Genomic DNA, 14,229 nt, shown 5'->3' on the forward strand with positions numbered 1-14,229 from the left:
AACAGACTGGTTGCCAGTCTTTCTGCTCTCTTGCCAACTCCTTATGGCTTGACGATGACAATGGAGTAGGCCAGAACACAAACAGATCAGACTAGGAGGACAGCAGTGCAGAGGAACATGTAAAGGGAATGTAATGCAGGTAGAAGAGGACAAAGAGATAGATACAGATTTGTCTCTATGGGAGGGGATAGGGGTAGTGAGGTGTGTGGTTGGTGGTCACTGTGCATACCAGGGATGAGTGCTGTGCTGATGAGGATGTCTACTTCCAGACATTGCTTGGCAAACAGCTTCATTTCAGCCTTGATGAACTCCTTGGACATCTCCTTGGCGTAGCCGCCCTGGCCGTCACCGGCCTCCTTAATGTCCACCTCCAGAGTCTCAGCTCCCAGAGACTTGAACTGCTCTAGGGCCGCCGCTCTGGGGAGGGGCACAGTGGACGTCATGGGGGCACTGGCAGTAGAGTGGGGGCACTTATTGAAAGCCCCTGATACATTCTACAGCATCACTGCAGGAGCTTAGGCTATAAATATGATTGTTTTAAGATATCCAAGTAGTAGACAATTTGTTACACAATGGTTGGGCTGGTGAGATTTAAATCTTTGAATCTGGAGAGAAAAAAATGAAGAAACAGTGCTTTGTCCCATTATCCCATCCTTTGAATTAAGTGGAAGGAATCTACAGTTCTCTAAAGGACATTTGCTTCAAATTCTCAATGCAATTGCTGCCACCAACTGGAGAATTAGCAACATCACACTTTCAAATCTCATTAAAGGATTGGTTCACAATTTGGATGTAAATGGGATGTTATAGAAGGGATTTCACTTAGTTTTGAGAAACTTAGACCACCTGCAATAGACTTCCTCATTGCTCGTTATGCAGTATGGGAGCTACAGACAAACTTGAACAAATATGTCATTTTAGAAATGGCAAAGCTCTCAGTATAGTGATGCAGGTCTTTAGATGTTGTGCAAATGAAATTGTGTAATTCTGAACTTTATCTGCAACGTTACATTCCATTTTGTGCGACTCAAGTGGTTTCTCCAACCAGCTGTGCTGCACAGCATACACAGAAAACAAGCACAGCTGGTAGGGGAAACCGCTAGAGTCGCACAAAATGGAATATAACATTGCGGAATTACACAATTTCATGTGTACAACATCTAAAGACCTGCATCTCTATACTGAGAGCGTTGCCGTTTCTAAAAGGACGTATTTAAGTGTTTTTGGAGCCTTTGTTTATGTTTTTATATAGCCCCCATACTGCAGAATGAACAATGAGGAAGTTGCGAGTGGGGTAAGTTTTAAAAAAACAAGTGAAATCGATAAAAAAGTGTCTGGACCCTTCTATATCATGCCATCTACATCAAAAATAGAGATTTTGCACACAAAAAAAGTTAACCAATCCTTTAAAGACAGCAGCCAATCTGGGGTAGGGTAGTTGAAATAAAAGCGATGGTGCAAACATCTGTGGTCGGAAATCATTTGTAACATTTTAGAGTTAAAGAAGTCCCAATAAAACAAATAATAATAATAATAATATATGCCGTATGGGTGGTCCCGGGGATCGAACCCACTTCCCTGGCGTTACAAGCACCATGCTCTACCAATTGAGCTACAGAGGACCAGTGCAGCTCTATAATGTGACGAATCCTAATGAGTTCATTGGTAAAGTAATGGCTGAATATGCAGGGTATGGTGGTCCCACTCACCGGGTGTCGAAGGCCCTGACGATAGCACCCATGGCTCTGGCAGTACCGGCAGCAGCCAGACCTGCTACTCCTCCTCCAATGATCAGCACCTTAGCAGGTTGAACCTTCCCAGCAGCAGTGATCTGTCCAGTGAAGAAGCGCCCGAAGCTGTTGGCTGCCAGCACCACAGCTTTGTATCTGAAAACACAGAGAGAGAATGGTCAATTACAAATACTGGCAGGGCACTTCTACCCGGCCCAGCCTCAAGATAGCATGTGTGTTTACATTGCCAAGTGGACCACACACACACACAGCAGAGCCAAGAGAGACAGTTTTACTTGTCAGCATGACATTAAGTGGCTGGACAGATGCATTCTACAAGCAAATGTTTGTTCTACTTAAAGGAGGAGTTTTTGCAGCTGTTTCAGTACAGCACTACAGGGAGAGAGGGGGAGAGGGCAAACTCCACTGAACTAGTTTTAATGTATGGAATCACTTGGTTTCCGGATTTTGGGTAAACTTCTCCTTTAATGACATGACAACTCTGTCATTAAAATTGAAGAAAAATAAAATCCCTCAGACACATTCATTCTAGTTGCATTTGAAATTACTTTAAAGCACACATAAGCAGACCAGTGAGTGACCCAGCCCAGAGAGTTTTCCCCTCTCACACTACCCATCCCGTCCCATGTCCTGCTCTGTCCTCACCCTGCGATGTTAGCCATGGAGCTGAGAGTGTCGTAGCCCTGTGAGATGGTGACGCGGGGCACCTGGTCCATGGCCAGCACGGTGGCCTTCCTCTGGGACAGCATGTCCATCAGCTCAGGGTTCTGGGCTGGGTAGATCACTCTAATAATGTTTATATATTTTTGCTTTACTCATCTCACATGTATATACTGTATTCTATTCTACTGTATTTTAGTCTATTCCACTCCGACATTGCTCATCCTAATATTTATAAATTCCTTAATTCCATTATTTTACTTTTAGGTTGTGTGTATTGTGTGTATTGTTGTGAATTGTTAGATATACTGCACTGTTGGAGCTAGAAACACAAGCATTTCGCTACACCCGCAATAACATCCTTTGATGGCTACTGGCACGATGGAGAAGTGTGCAATACATGTGTATGTGACAAATACAATTTTATTTTATTTGTTGACAATGACGACATCAGCAAGCCGCTCGCCCACACGCCTGCCATCTGCCTGGTACAGTTGAAACCAGGATTAATCCGTGAAGAGCACACTTCTCCATCGTGCCAGTAGCCATCAAAGGTGAGCATTTTCCCACTGAAGTCTGTTACGACGCCGAACTGTAATCAGGTCAAGACCCTGGTGAGGACGACGAGCACGCAGATGAGCTTCCCTGAGACGGTTTCTGACAGTTTGTGCAGAAATTCTTAGGTTGTGCAAAACTACAGTTTCATCAGCTGTCCGGGTGGCTGGTCTCAGATGATCCGGATGTTGAGGTTCTGGGCTGACGTGGTTACACATGGTCTGTGGTTGTGAGGCTGGTTGGACATACTGCCACATTTTCTAAAACAACGTTGGAGGCCACTTATGGTAGATAAATGAACATTCAATTATCTGGCAACAGCTCTGGTGGACATTCCTGCAATCAGCATGCCAATTTCACACACCCTTAAAACTTGAGACATCTGTGGCATTGTGTTGTGTGACAAAACTACACATTTTACAGTGACCTTTTATTGTCCCCAGCACAAGGTGCACCTGTGTAATGATAATGCTGTTTAATCAGCTTCTTGATATGCCACACCTGTCAGGTAGATGGATTACCTTGGCAAAGGAGACATGCTCACTAACAGGGATGTAAACAAATTTGTGCACAGAATGAGAGAAATAAGCGTTGTTTTTTCGGTATGGAACATTTCTGGGATCTTTTATTTCAGCTCATGAAACAGGGCACCAACACCTTACATGTTGCATTAATAATTTTGTTCAGTGTAACTTAACAAGTTGTTTATTTTGCTCTTCACTCATTTAGTAGTCTACTCCCGACCAAAAGCCTGTGACTTGTCTGATGATCAATCAATGTGATTTTGTTTCACTGAATCTATGTCTGTAGGACTCTATTTGGTTAATTGGTCTCTGGCTGGGCAAAGTGGTGGAAGCTCATGTGTTCAATCACTGATCAGAAACATTTGGCATGCAATAATGTAGCCTAAATCAAGTGTAGGCAACTCCAAAAGCCTGGTTGTGAAATCTGAACACAAGACACATGATTTTGAAAATATATATTGCTATTATTTTTTATCAGTAGGCTATGATGAAGGTACTCCTAATTTAAAAGGAATGGTTCACCCATTTTACATGTATATTGTTTTTGTGCATCTCTGAGTGATGTTCTATCGATTCCCTGGGTCATTTCATGTTTTCACGTGCAGTGGCGGCTCCTGAAAAAATTCTCAGGGGGGGCAATTTTTCTGATGATTTAGGTGACCTACACACATTTTTAAAAAGATATGTCCAGCAACAACATGAAGACAGGGGCAGCATATAAGTCAATGCCAGAAGCATTTATTGACTGATCTCAAAAGTGTTGGCTTACAAAAGCAAAATAAGTTATCACAGTAAAAATAATCAAGGGTGTTCTTTCACATTCCTCAACACTGCATAAACAATATGCATTTCCATAAACAAATGAAATATCAGCTGAAAATACAGCATTTTGGTATTTGTTCAGATTGCAGGATCAACAAGAGCTTTTACCACATTTTTTGCCTCATGGTTGAATTGGAAATATGTGCACCTGAGCATAATTCACAACAAGCAAGCAGGAGCTTTTGATAGAGGCTACTGAAAACATTGATGCAAGTTATTGGTAATAATAAATTTTTATAGACTTCCATATTCTGCCCTCTTGTATAGATTTGTGAAAATGAACAGTGATAGACATTTTGCCTGAAAACAGAATTTGAAAATAATTTCTAGAAAAGGTAAACACAGCTATCTGTATGGCTTTGTAAAAATGAACAACCATATTCTGGCCAATTGTATAGATTTGTAAATATGAACAACCATATTCTGGCCAATTGTATAGATTTGTAAAAATTAACATGAACAGATTTTTTTTTTACTTTTTTTAAAATGAAAAATAACTATTTTAAACAACATCAACTGTGAACTGATTTGGGCGTGTGTGTGTTACAGAGACAGACAGGGAGGGACAAAGAGAGAGAGAGGCTACATTACTTGTACTGAAACTGTTCTTCTCTCTTTCAATGCAGCAAAGCGGTCAATGACTTTCTCATTGAAATCAGGCATGCTGAGGACTAGTTCCCTCTCCATGGAAAGCATGGCCAGTGCATTCAGACGTTCCTGGCCCATTGAATTTCGCAGGAATGTCTTAACTCGTGTCAAAGTTGAGAAACATCTCTCAGCTTCAGCTGTTGTCATGGGAATAGTTATGAGGATGTTCAACAGAGCCACAGTCTCAGAGAACGTCTCCTGAAGGTTGTAGCTCATGAGAACCTGGTACAGTGCCAGTGCACCACAGTTTGACTTTCTCGTCGTCGGCAAAAAGACCGTTCAGTCTCTCCAAAAGCACACTGGCGATTGAGACTGAGGTTGATTCCGAGATGGGAAGGAACTCAAAAAAGCGCTCCTGCACTTTGTGGTTGCTATCTATGTACCTCAGCACAAGCACCAGCTGTGTCTGTGTAGAACGTCCGTGGTCTCGTCAGCTTGGATAGCTACGAAGTTCGCTGACTTCACCTCCTCCACAATATGTTCCCTCATGACCGCTAGCATACACTCCAGTAGCTCGTTTTGAATGGTCTTTGATGTGAACTTCTTTCAAAGAGACAATCGAGTTGCACTGAACACTAGCCATCTTGAGTGAGAGAGTAGTACGTGAATTGATTGACGCTGCTACCCGCTCTTTTCTTAGTTACGTTCATGGTTATGTTACGTATGACGAAAGCGCGTAAGTGCAAGCCCTCAGAAACCCATAGAGATTGTATTGAAAGCTCTGATATTTGAAAAAAAAAGATTTTACATTACAGTCTATGAGAGACTTCTGGGGCGATTTTCAACCTGACTGAAATCGCCCCAAAAGGGGCGGGGCCATTTGAAGCACGACTTTAGCCTGATTGGACATTTAGTGGCAGATCAGACGTCTAGATTAGAACACTGATAACTACTGTTGCCGTGATATAATTTATTAGAAAAAAAATCCCTTCCTTTTCCCGTTTGGCAGTGCGTCGCCCATATCGCCCTAATGAACACACCGCCCCTGTTCACGTGTATCTGAGTTATTGGCGGTCAAGCAGGCAGAAATCCGGCCAGTGTGACGTAGCACTGTGATAAAGTCGCTCTCACTACACTGGAAGTTAATAAGAATACAACTTATAGATCACGAAAATGTCTATCATACATGTCAGATTACAATAGTGGCCTAATGTCATAACTCGGGAGGATGTCTTCTCTCAAATGAGCCATTGATCATATTTTTGCGATATTCCTGCCTCGAGAAATGTGTAATTTAACAGGGGGTCTAGCATATTTTTCCTATTTGTCTGCCTCTTTAGTCCATGGTGCATTGTATGGTGCCATTGCCAGAGACATTATAGAAAGGAGATAGGAATCCAATGAATGAAGGAATATATAACTCCCCACACAGCAGATTGTTGACCAATCACATTCAAGTTGTGAGGCTGCGTCAGGCGGTTGCTAAGCTAATCGTCAAGGTCATATGTCGAGAAACGTGCCTATTTTCCTCGAAAGTACGGAATGTCACGATTCCAAAGCTATAAGATATTACAGATAGCAGGTTAATTATCTCAGATCTCTGAAAATATTTGTAATGTTGAACTTCTTGTTGACGAAATTCGTGCTAATGTTGGGTTTTTGACCTAGCGCTCAATAGATTCCCATTCACTCCTTGAAGGAGAGCGCTCCTTGTCCCAGAATCACACAGAATGCACTGCCTGGCCAATTTATGTAGCATGGTCAACGTTTCCCATCCCCTTAAAAGTATATCAGCCATGCGAATGTCAGACTCCACTATGTGAGGCACATCGACCTACAGGTTGCTCCCTAACATAGCAGAGTAAGGGTATAGAAAAAAATATGAAATCATCGCAGGTGTTCATCCAGGTCAGCGGTTCCACACGTTCACTTGACACTTAAATTGCAGAGCTGCCAACTCTCACGCTTTCGCCGTGTGACACACGTTTTTGACTGTTTTCACATGCACTCACGCCACACATCCAATTTCTCACGCAAAAAAAATTGGCCGAGACTTGTTCGTTTTTTCAAACTACCCGACGGTAGATGGCGCTGATGAGCGCCACTGAACCATATGCGCTGCACCCCGAAGTTAGCGACAGAAGAAGAGATCCCATTGCCACGAAAGACAACATGAGAAGAAACGGTCACTACCTCAAGAAGTCTGATAAGAAGCTGAGCTGAGACTAGGTATGTATCTTGAAAGAAATTATTTGTTTGTGCGTGTGAACATGATTTAGTGTGGTGAATGTAAACTCAGCTGATTTCGAACAGGTAAGATGTATTCCAAAGAATTTAACATAAATACAGGAAATGTGTGCAATAGAAGTAGGTATGTTTTTGTAACTGAGAGTATAGTTATTAAACCAACATGACCATTTGAATTGTTTAAGGTTTCAAAGATGTCCCGTAAGAGACCTTTGCCAGGACAAAAGCAAAACCTTTTATTTTATTTAAAGAACCAGCCAAGTGAGAAAAGTCAGACAAACACACTGACAGAACAGCCAGAACGATTGATAGAAACGACAGGACAACAGACAGAGGAGCAACACAAAGGACAGAGAGAGCAGGAGACAGGACAGACTGACAAACAAGCAGAGGAGCAACAGACAGGACAGATTGACGCACATGCAGAGGAGAAACAGACAGGACAAATAGAACAACCAACAGGGCAGATGGAAGAAGACACAGAGGGACAGACAGAAGAGACCCCCCCATTCCAACAGCAGGGCCAGAAGAGTCGTGCTCTGGCTGGAGCAGCAACATATAGATCCATTTTCAAAAATGAGTGGACCTCTTCATGGCCATGTATTACCAGAGGGAGCCTCAACACGCACTACTGGTGTGCAGTCTGCCGTATTGAAAACTCATGTTGCCACCAGGGTGTGACAGATGTAGTGCGCCATATAAAAAGCAAAGGCCACCAAGATGAGCAACGAGCTCTCCAGTCCACAGCCACAATATCCCAATATGCAACGGCCGTTCCATCTGTTGGGGGTATGTCTACACAAGAGGTTAAGGTATGATATGTGTAATGATTCTGTCAAGGTTCAGTCAAGAGATTTGTGTTCTAGTTGATCACGGTAAAGTCATGGTTGATAGTTTTGACTAATTTGTGGTTTGTATTTCAGTGTAGTACAGTCCAGTTTTCTTAATTTGAGATCTTAGTTGCTGAATGTGTTTTTTACCTGTGCCCTATTATCGCAGGCGTCTATTTTAAATAAACGATGGTATTTTGGGAGGATTAATACTTTTTAATTTCTTACAGACAAGAAGGACTGAGGTCAAAATGACAGCTGGGTTGGTAGTTCACAACGTCCCCCTAGCCTTTGCGGACCACCTGGGGCCTCTCCTAAAAGAATGTTTCGGAGATTCGAAGACAGCGCATGAGTACAGGTGTGCCAGGACTAAGTCATCCTGCATTACCAATGAAGCACTCGCACCATATTTCACACAGGAGCTTGTGAAGGAGATGAAAAAAGCCCCGTATACCCTTGTTACGGATGGGTCGAATGACACTGGTATTTCACAAACTATTTGAGATTTTTCTCCTCTGCAAAACATGTGCTTTGTGTATTTTTAAACATCTAATAACATGAACATCTGTATGATTCTAACTTGTCATTATAGGAGTGGAAAAGATGAACCCGCTTACTGTCCGGGTCTTCATGGGCAGCAAAGTTGTCCACCAGTTTTTAAATATGTGCACAACAAGTGGGACGAGGTGTGGGCCAGCAAGTGAGATCATCACCAAAATGAACTCCACCATAGAGGAGCATGGCATCCCTTGGGAGAACTGCATTGGTCTCTCAATTGACAATGCAGCTGTGAACATTGGACCACGTAATTCCATTGCCTCTAGGGTGCTCCAGAAGCATCCCAACACCTATATTTATGGTTGTCCTTGTCATGTGGCACATAACACCGCCAAAGCTGCAGGAGTGGGATTTTTTTAAGTGAGTTAAGGCCAGATTTTTCTTTACAAGTAACTTTTTATTTGTATCCTAATTACGTGCATTGACTGAATGTGTTATGATTGATTTATTCATTGCAGGTGTCCAGTTTTGATTTGGAGGATATGGTAGTGGACATCGGTTACTGGTTCAAGGGTAGCACAAATCGGAAAGGATACCTGACAGGTATGCATGTTTGATACTATTAAGTGTAATACTGAAATGCTGAGCTGTAGAAAATATATGATATGGATTTAATGTCTAAAACAGAGTTTTGTGAGCTCCATGAAGCGGAGTACATGGAGGTCCTCCTGCATATCTCGGTCCGTTGGCTAAGCCTTGAACGTTGTGTGACCAGGATCCTGAGGCTGTATGAACCTCTGGCCAGCTACTACAAATCTGCTAGTATGGTCTTCATAATAATCTTCATAATGTCTTCATTATGCAGCAACTACATGGATTGTTAGTCACATACGTGTATTAATGACAACCTCTTGTTTTGTATTATTTATTTATTGATTCAAGATGAAAATCATGCCAGGTTCAAGAGACTTGTGCAGACATTCACTGACCCCACGACAGAAGTGTACCTGCTGTTCTTCCAAGCCACCGTACCAACTTTAACTTCTTTCAACTTGCTGCTTCAGAGAGAGCAGTCATCAATATTTTTGTTAAATGATGAGGTGGGATTGGATTTTGCTGTTTTTTTTCCATTCTGTGTTTCTTGCTGATATCTGCAGGGATCCTCTAAAACAGGTTTCACCTACTATTTTTGTAAATGTCTGTTATAGATGGTGAATTTCGTACGCAAGCTATGTTCCAAGTTTATGGTTCCAGCAGCTCTGCAGTGCCATGAGGAGCCTTGTGAAATTGCCTTTAAAGAAAAGGCAAACCATTTACCAGGTTAGTATTTACATTTTACCAGATGCTCTTATCCAGAGTGACTTACAGGAGCAGTTAAGGTTAAGTGCCTTGCTTAAGGGCACATCGACAGATTTTTCACCTAGTCAGCTCGGGGATTAGAACCAGTGACCTTTCGGTTACTTGCACAACGCTCTTACCCACTAAGCTACCTGACTATTATTATGATCAAACACTGTGATATGTGATATTTAGCCTTGTACCTTATACCGATATGCTGTATCTGTGACAGGAAGTAAGTTGAACATTGGGTTCACAACCAGGGCTAAACTTAACAGATTACTCGACGAGGGTGACATCACACCACAGCAGGTGGATTCATTCCATGAAGCTGTGTTGTGTTTCCTGACAAGTACTGTGGACTATGCACTTAAGAAGCTGCCACTGGAAGAGCCACTGATCAAGCACGCACAATTTGTAGATGTACGGCAGAGGGCTGAAAGTGACATCGAAGATGTCCTGTACTTTGTTGAAAGGTTAGTTTTTTTTCTCTAATTATTGTCTATCATCTTAGCTAAAATACCCTGTGTTTTATGATGAGGTGTGTTCACTCCTAAACTGCACATGAGATATTCTTATGTGGCTTCTCCTCAAAGATGTGTATGAACTGCTGCTGGTTGATGACTATATACCTAAAACGTAACAACTTGTAACTCTACTTTCATAAATAGGTTTCCCCATCTCCTCCCATACCATGGGCCAGAGGAGCAAGACCTTCTGGGTGAGGAGTTTCTAAATTATCAGACCATGCCAATGATATCCCTGCAGGACGAAACTGAAATGGAAAGCTTCTGGGCTGAAATGGCAACCCGGAAGCATAAGGTAAACATTTTTTCCTTTTTTGTCTTTCCTTTTGGCAGGTGTGGCTTGGCTACATCTGTTGCTTAAAATTGTTGCATGCATATATGTGTCATGCATGTTGCAAATTATGCATGTTTTTATCTGAACTTTGTTAATGGATCAACCTACAGTATACTTACAGTATTACTCAATCAAAAATCAAGGTATGTTTTTCCATTGTGTTTTGGTGCATTTTCCATAGGTGACAGGAGCCAAAGAATTCGAGAGGCTTGCTGCCGTCGCCAAGCTTGTCCTGGTGTTGCCCCATGCAAACGCAGATGCTGAGAGGGTGTTTTCAGTTGTGGGACTGAACAAAACCAAGAGAAGAAACAGCCTAGCATTGGATGGCACCCTGTCCTCAATAATGACCATAAAGATGGCCAATCTGGAGCCCTGCTTCAAATGGGAGCCCCCCTCCGATATCATCAAGGCCTCCAAGAAGGCCACAGGCCAGTATAACCATGCCGACAGATCATAGACAAGAGGCTCATTTGAGATGAGCCAGGTCTGCGCAGAATCGATCACTGGCGATCACAGCCCAATGCATGCTGGTTAGATTTGTGTCCGACTTGATCCCGACTTTCTCTGACGTCATGCACACGTGGGCAACGATAACCTCATGAGATCAAGGCGGCCGCAGTTCTGAGACGCAGGCAGTGCAATTGCTTTTCACCGACTGCAGGATCCAGGCGGACCCAGGACAAAATCTCACTCCAAGGTTTTTTGAAAAGTTGGCAGGTATGAAATTGTGTGGGATTTTTTTTGTGGGTATTTTATTCTGTTATATTCTTACTATAAAATATATGTGTGTTGAATGTGATCAGGGCAGGGGAATGTAAGTGTATCTTGTCTGTTTAATGAACAAAATAACAAACTATGTAGCCATGTAGCCTATATGTAGCACAGACCAGTCAAATAATAAAAAATATTATATTGTTTTATTAGGCTTATGTTTCTGAGGACCTGCCTAAACAAATTAATAATATATTTGTGATGATATAGCCTATATTCAATGGATTTCTTAAAATAGACGCCCAACCACATCTGCACAGCCCTACTCCCATGCACTCATCACTGATGCCGGCATATGCATGGGAGGTATAAAAGGTATAAATTGAAAATTCAAACCCTATACACATGAAATTGTGTAATTACGAACTTTATCAGCAACGTTATATTATATTTTGTGCAACTCTAGTAGTTTCTCCTACCAGCTGCGCTGCTTCTCCGTGTACCAGCTGGTGGTGGAAACCGCTCGAGTCGCACAAAATGGAATATACCGTTGCTGATAAAGTTCGGAATTACACAATTTCATATGTAAAACATCTAAAGACCTGCATCATACTGACAGCTTTGCCATTTCTAAAAGGATGTAGTTGGGAGTTTTTGGAGCCTTTGTTCATGTTTTTCCGTAGCCGGCCCCATACTGCAAAACGAGCAATGAGGAAGTCTATTGGGGATGGGGTAAGATTCTCAAAACCAAGTGAAATCGCAACAAAAAAAAAGTGTCTGGACCCTTTTATAACATTCCATTTACATCAAAAATAGAGATTTGGTTCAAAAATAGTGATCCAATCCTTTAAACAAGACAACCCTATTTTTTACGTTAGTTAGCATTGTTTGCTGTTGCGCTCAAGCTACTGTAGCATAGTGCTGGGTGCTGTAGGAGGAAGAGTGGTTATGCTAGTTACCTGGGCTGGCGCAGTAGTTGAGGGCTTGCTGAGTCCTGAAGAAGCGCAGGCATGGCGTCTTCAACGACCGGGCACTGGCCTGCAGCCACAGGCCACCCCACTGGAGCAGAGCAGCTGGTGGCCACCACACGCAGAAGGCGCGACGCCATCGCAGACACACAAGAAGGAGCTGTGCAGCCGGACCGACCCTCCTCCTATACATACAACACCGGAGAGAGAGGAGGGGGCGGGACGGTGAAAGAGTGAGCAGAAGAAAAACTGACTGACCTTTTCTGGCATTCCTAACACTGTCCCTAAACACAAGCCCCTATATCACTGCCTCAGCTGATCTATCAAACCTACACACACACACACACACACGACTCTGCGGTTAAAGCTACAGGAATGTGTCCCCGTGCCATACACAGACATGCCCACTTAGGCCTACCACCTAAATGTATGCAGAAACAGGTCACAAATCTTTTACTTCAAGTAAATCATTGCTAGTGTCACTAAAATAGCTGTATAGGTCTAGACTCTAGTCTTTAGAACACAGATTTAACTCCTTTAAGCATGTCAGTTCAATTAGAAAATCAAATACATATTGACCTCGAGCCAGCTGTAAAGTGAGGTAAAACATGCAGTCAACAACACTGTACAATTATCTATATGGTCCTGGGGCCCAGAGTTTTCCCTGATCTGGTTGGCTAACCCAGTGCTTCTCAAACCTGTCCTAGTGGACCCCAGCCGATTCATGTATTTGATCTATTCCAGAACTAGCACACCTGATTCAACTTGTCAAAAAAAATCATCAAGCCCTTGATTAGGTGAATCACGTGAACAAGTTCAGGGCTAAAGCAAAATTGTGAAAACATCTGGGGGTCCCTGAGGAGAGGTTTGAGAACAACTGGGCTAACCTAACCAGGTAAAACTTTGACTAGGACCCTAGTTGGAGGGTATGACATAGTAATAAATCAGCTGTAAAACGGTTTTAAATGGGTTATGATGGGACCCAATTTTTTTTCTAATCAGGTCATATGTTTAAAAAATAAAACATTGGAGAATAGAACTAACAGGGCTGAGTTTGCTTTACATTTACGTCATTTAGCAGACGACTTACAGTTAGTGCATACATTATTTAATTTTTTCATACTGGCCTCCCGTGGGAATCGAACCCACAACCCTGGCGTTGCAAACACCATGCTCTACCAACTGAGCTACCTCCCTGCCGGCCATTCCATTACATTACATTTAAGTCATTTAGCAGACGCTCCCCTACCCTGGGCCAATTGTGCGTATGGGTGGTCCCGGGGTTCGAACCCACTACCCTGGCGTTACAAGCGCCATGCTCTACCAATTGAGCTACAGAGGACCACAAACTAACACATATGGAATCATGTTGTAACCAAAAAAGTGTTAAACAAATCAAAATATATTTTATAATTGAGATTCTTCAAATAGCCACCCTTTGCCTTGATGACAGCTTTGCACACTTTTGGCATTCTCTCAACCAGCTTCACCTGGAATGCTTTTCCAACAGTCTTGAAGGAGTTCCCATATATGCTTAGCACTAGTTGGTTGCTTTTCCTTCACTCTGCCGTCCGACTCATCCCAAACCATCTCAATTGGGTTGAGATCGGGGGATTGTGGAGGCCAGGTTTGATGCAGCACTCCATCACTCTCCTTCTTGGTAAAATAGCCCTTACACAACAAATGATAGTCCCACTAAGCCCAAACCAGATGGGACGGCGTATCGCTGCAGAATGCTGTGGTAGTCATGCTGGTTAAGTGTGCCTTGAATTCTAAAGAAATCACAGACAGTGTCACCTGCAAATCACCCCCACACCATAACACCTCCTCCTCCATTCTTTACGGTGGGTACTACACATGCGGAGATCATCCGTTC

The 14,229-nt window shown here is 42.7% G+C and overlaps 1 pseudogene; it reads right to left on the reverse strand.

Annotated features, from left to right (window-relative positions):
* Positions 1–2,945, reverse strand: part of LOC121583136 — a 49,599-nt pseudogene extending 46,654 nt beyond the window's left edge.
* Positions 2,946–14,229: the final 11,284 nt, after the last annotated feature.

Source organism: Coregonus clupeaformis, chromosome 15 (assembly GCF_020615455.1).
Source record: "Coregonus clupeaformis isolate EN_2021a chromosome 15, ASM2061545v1, whole genome shotgun sequence".
Taxonomy (NCBI): domain Eukaryota; kingdom Metazoa; phylum Chordata; class Actinopteri; order Salmoniformes; family Salmonidae; genus Coregonus; species Coregonus clupeaformis.